The sequence below is a fragment of the Centruroides sculpturatus genome, unplaced genomic scaffold, assembly GCF_000671375.1.
Source record: "Centruroides sculpturatus isolate CEXI.00-Female unplaced genomic scaffold, Cexi_2.0 scaffold1586, whole genome shotgun sequence".
In the NCBI taxonomy this organism is placed as follows: Eukaryota; Metazoa; Arthropoda; class Arachnida; order Scorpiones; family Buthidae; genus Centruroides; species Centruroides sculpturatus.
Window position 1 is genome coordinate 50,528 of NW_019385863.1, and position 5,890 is coordinate 56,417.

The window sequence follows — 5,890 nt, forward strand, 5'->3', positions numbered from 1 at the left end:
TATACAGGGTGTATCAGAATGACATTTTAAAAATTTGGGGGATTTGTGATGGATGACCATTTTCAACATTTTCTGTAATAATACCAATAGTTGTTGGACCACAGCTACTTTTTCATGTGCCACCCTGTTATTTTAAATTTATTATATGTTGTAAGAATATACAGTAGACCCCCCTATAACGCAGGTTCTTATAATGTGGATTCCTATAACACTGCGAAAAAATTGCGACAGTACTCGTATAAAGACGCTAAAAGGGACGCGTAAAACGTCATCGCCGACTCATGTCGCGACAGGATTGGTCAAATCTGGACCAATAGTAGAACTACTTACATGCCATGGAGAGTTTAGACGGATAAGTTGAGTTTACTATTGTCTGTATAGTATTATCATCGTCTGTACAATATTAACTTAATTTATTTTAACTTTATTATAATTATATACATACTTTCCGCCATCCAGCACCACGCTACAGAGAGTGTAGGCAAGTAAGTTGTTTACTATCGTCTGTACAGTATGTAAATTAGGTACCGTAAGTCTAATACAGCACTNTACCAATAGTTGTTGGACCACAGCTTTTTCATGTGCCACCCTGTTATTTTAAATTTATTATATGTTGTAAGAATATACAGTAGACCCCCCCTATAACGTGGGTTCTTATAATGTGGATTCCTATAACACTGCGAAAAAATTGCGACAGTATTCGTATAAAGACGCTAAAAGGGATGCGTAAAACGTCATCGCCGACTCATGTTGCGACAGGATTGGTCAAATCTGGACCAATAGTAGACGAGCAGCTGAACTACTTACATGCCATGGAGAGTTTAGACGGATAAGTTGAGTTTACTATTGTCTGTACAGTATTATTATCGTCTGTACAATATTAACTTAATTTATTTTAACTTTATTATAATTATATACATACTTTCTGCCATCCAGCACCACGCTATGGAGAGTTTAGGCGAGTAAGTTGAGTTTACTATCGTCTGTACAGTATGTAAATTAGGTATCGTAAGTCTAATACAGCGCTGTAATTTTATACATTTCTTGTGAAAGAAACATTTCTTATTCAACGGCCATAAAAATTATTTCTATTAATGATGTCTCCAAAGTTCAACAAATTTTTCGCAGAAAAATAACATCAGAAATCACAGCCGCTGTTTGGTGCACTGCTCCATGACAAAAACAAGCTTAAGCAATGGCGATGTCGAATGGTGCACACTCGGTAAGTAATCCTACAATTTTTTGTTTATAGCATAGTTTATACAGATTATTCCCAAAAAATTATACGTATTTTGGAAATATTGAATCGAATTAGTCTAGAACTGATTAATTTTATGGAAGAAAACCTTTCAAACAGCCGTAGTCCATAAACTTCACACGTGTCGGGCTGTGACTGGCTCATGTATTTAAGGATTCCTACAACGCGAAATTCTTATAAAGCGGAACATATCTACCGCGTTATAGGGGGGGTCTACTGTAGTTAGATAATCCTTCTTGTTAGTATAAGAAATAATATAAATGTTTCCATTATTAGCTCTACTACATTCGAGCCAATAATTCTTTACAATGAAATTCCATCATCTTGTGTAGAGTAATTATTAATTTAAAACAGTTACTTTTGTAATAAAATTCAATTAACTCTAAATTCCAATTCTCTACATTTTCTAAACATTTCTTTTTAGGGTTCTAAAAAATTAAATTGCTTATTCATAATGTTTTTATATTCTATTTAAAATTTAGAGAGGATTTATTGTTAAAAGCCATACCATAATAGTCAATAGTAATAACTAAAGAGGGAAGATAATAAATTCTCCAAGTGCATTTTATCTACTTACATGAAAGGAGTGTGCACATCCCAATAAAATTGCTTTCCTTTTAAAAAACTGCATTTGAGTTAATCTCTAAAACAGTCTTTTTGAATACCTCTCCAAAATTATAATCAATTATAATGTACATCCAAAAAATACTGAAGTTCTAGGGTATTTAATTTATAATTTATGGAAAAAGTGATTAAATGTAAATATTTCACACAGAGATTTAATGTCACAATTTAAAAAAAAAAAAGAAAAGTTAAAATATAGATAATAAAATGCTTATTCATAAGAATCAAAGATAAACATCTAAAGCCATAAAAGTATATTTTCATATGAAAGGATTTTTACATAAAAATTGTTCATCCAGGCATTATCTAAATTACAAATGCAAATTCAACTTTGTTTCAATCAGTTAATATTAAGCACGGAAACGATTATTTACGTTCTATTATTTTTTTGCCGATTATTTTCAGACTGACGCCTTTTGAACCCCCTTCGTTTCAAAGTTTTATTTGTTAAATTTACATATATTTCTATTGTTTGTTATCTAAATGACAAAGTCGAGTCAATTAAAATATTACAAATGACAAAAATACAGAGGTTACGATTGTGTTGACCGTATTTGCTGCTTTATTATTAATAGAAATTACACAACCGATGATTAAATTTTATTATACACACACAATTTACCTAATGGAATAAAGTTAATATATTTTTGATTTAATATATTCAATAAATTTAATGATATTCTTTTTGTAACACAATAGGTGTATTATACCATCTTTATGTTGTATGTTACAATAATAAAGAATTAAAAGTACTTTTAAATTAAATGGAGTTTAATTTTACTAGTTCTTATATGGGGTGTATCAGAATGATGTTTTAAAAATTTGGGGGATTGTAGAGGATGAAATTTTGAACATTTTGATATAAAGAACCCATAGCCAGAAATGTGATATAAAGTTTCTACAGCACTTTGCAGTCAGTATGATTAATGAAACAGCAGAATACAGTATTTATGGCAAGTTTTATTCACAAAACAGTAGAGTGCAATCAAACTGTACATCGAATCAGTGGCTGCACTAATTTAGAGTAAATGCTCAATGTGACGACCACCAACTTCGTTACATAATGTGCAACGACAAACTATGTTTTGTCTGACTCCCTGTAAGATGTCACGCTCCCCTCTGATAGTATTAAATGCTGTAAAGATGCATTCTGTAAGCTCATGAACTGTTCCTACAGGCACTGTGTACACAAGGGACTTTACATAACCTCAGAGGAAGAAGTCAAGAACAATAACATGATGTCAATGGACAGAAGGGTAGCTACCAAAGTGAAGGGCGGTCAAGCACTTCCTACCGCTGTAGAAACTTTATATCACATTTCCGGCTATGGGTTCCTTATATTAAAATGTTCAAAATTTCATCCTCTACAATCCCCCAAATTTTTAAAATGTCATTCTGATACACCCTATATGTATATAGCAAATCCAGAAATGCCCATTCTATCAATATGTAAGAACAAGTTAATTGGAAATGCTTGCTTAGCATTGTTTTGCTACTCTTGTAGAAGAACAAAAATCACTATTGTGATACTAGTCAACAATTAATAATCTAATAGCTATTAACTATCCACTAATTACAGTTGTAGAATTAACTCCTTGCTTGATCAAGGTCAATGCATTTACCAAATGTACAAAGGGAAACCACTAATTATATCACAGATAATGCTTCTTGATATATAGTAAGGTGAAAAACTGTATGAGAGATAAGGCATACAAAATCAATGCATGATGAATTTGCTACGTATTTAACAATTTAGTAGACATTAATCAGCATTCTAGATAAATTGATATTTGCATTCAATTTTGTTAATGGGTAAATAACTTAATTCCATATTATTAATAAGTAACTAACCAACTGAACCTAAACTCTAAGTGGTTAAAAAAACTCAGATCATTGTTACTTTTGGCTCACAAAAATAGATCACATCCCGCTGTGCTGGCCAAGCCTTCTCAAAACTAATTATTAAAACTTCATGTATAGCATTATATTCATAAATGTTTTTGTACAACCTACTAAACAATTGTATCTTTCTTGAGGGGACATATGTGCCTTGATACCTCTAGCCCAAATCCACATATGCACTTACCTAACAAACTGCTCAATACTAACAATAAAGATGTGAAAAAACTGACTCGGAAGGGACAAACAATCAAAACAGTACCTGCAGTTGTTTATTGCATTTAATTTATAATCAAATTACTTTTCTGAAATTACAAATTATAGATTTTATAAATTTAAAAATCTAAAACAAAGTAGCAACTTTAACCATTTCGAGTCTCAAGGTATTTTTCCAGAAACTCAAGGCAAGAAAAATGTTTGAATTTCCTAAAAATTCCAAGCATGAAAACCTGAATTACAAACAAGGCTTTTAATATTCAAGTAATGCATGTTTAACTTATAAAACAAAGCTAATGTGGTCAGAGCTATACAAAAATAATAGTTTTTTCCTGTAATTAAATGGCTAAATTGAATAATATATCACAAGTAGAAATAAGACATAAGAAATAAATAAAAAGAAAATTTATTACATTACGCTGTTTTATCCACTATCAATAAATTCTGTTTAAACGAGATTAAATAATTAGAATTTTGTGAATATTCTTACCCATTATTGATTAAGAATTACTATATAAACTTGGATGTGCATTCACAGGAATAAAAGTTATTTTTAATTTATCTAATTTAAAGTATATGCTCTCCACCTCAAATTAGTAGTGGCTTGCCCCTATACATCATACTTTTCCTTTAAGAATAGAGTGCTGCTGGTCATCTATCTATCTTTCAAAAGAAATTTTTTTAACTGAAATAACATGACTTCCAGTTTATATCAGATGTTCATATATAGTTAATCGAGGCCTCCTGCATCTAAGGTTTCCACATCTGGTCTCGTCTTTCATCTATCTAACTCTGTTCTTGAGATTAAGGAAAGATAGACAGTGGAAATTTATAGATCTATAATTTTTTCAAATTGCAACCCAATGAATAATAGTAAGAAGTACATGCATTTGAAATGTAAACTTTATGGCATCAAAAGTTGTGAACTAGTATAACTAGTTCACAACTTTTGATGCCTAATAACTACTAAGAACTAAATAACTAGTGAGAAAAAATATAAAAAGAACCAGATTCCAAACAATATTACTAATATATTGGAAGACAACTTAAAATATCTAGAAAGACTAGTAATTACCTAACAATTTATGAATAATTTTGCATGACTGAAGCATGGAATAGTAAACAGATAGATCTTGGGCTTTATGAAAAAAAAAATTGCTAAATACTGTACAGTAGTGCTGCTCACTATGATTTTATGGACATTGGATACATTCTGGCATCATTGATCTCAGCCACAACTATTGAATAGTTTAATAGGCTTTTGCTTCTGCTGTCTGGTTAGGTTGTCCGAAATGTCTGGCAACCTAACCAGACAGCAGAAGCAAATATTATATTGGCATTCGCAGACTTATTTTATTAAATTAACTGATACAGACAAGTAGTAAAAATGGTGTTAATAATATAACCATGGAGCCAACTACATTTCTTCATTGGAGCTTGCCACATCAACAGCCTGACAGGTGCAACAAGCATTGTCACCACAATGATAAACTTGTCGGTGAATACAGCAACATATTTTAGTAAATCACCAAGCTATTTGATGCATATTGGAATGTACCCTTTGTAATTAGTTGTCTAATCAGAATCAATATATCCCAAAATATATAAATTAAACAACATTACAACACTTTTGCTTAATGTAATCTAAAATTGAGCTGCAATTTGAAAAAACTGTAGACCTATAAATTTCTACCTTCATTCATCCATCTATCTTTTCTTAATCTTGCAAATGGAGTTAGATAGATAAAAGATGACTTGGAGGAAACCTTAGGGGCAAAAGGCTTCAAAATACAAACTTCTGATGCAAACTGGAGGTCATGTTATTTCAATTCAAAAATGTTTATATATATATATATATAAACATATTTGAGTTTTATATATATATATATATAT

General features: G+C 30.9%; 1 protein-coding gene across 2 annotated transcripts in view; it reads right to left on the reverse strand.

The window, feature by feature from the left end:
* The window catches only part of LOC111642602 (CCR4-NOT transcription complex subunit 9-like), a 17,394-nt gene that overhangs the window by 8,651 nt on the left and 2,853 nt on the right, over positions 1–5,890 (reverse strand). Inside the window, exon 1 of one of the 2 annotated variants that reach the window (XM_023388968.1) lies at positions 4,488–4,621. The exons of the other annotated variant lie outside the window; for it this stretch is intronic. The gene's annotated coding sequence lies outside the window, so the exon portion shown is untranslated. Of the gene's footprint in view, positions 1–4,487; positions 4,622–5,890 lie in introns of those variants that run through there. 2 annotated transcript variants of the gene reach the window in all.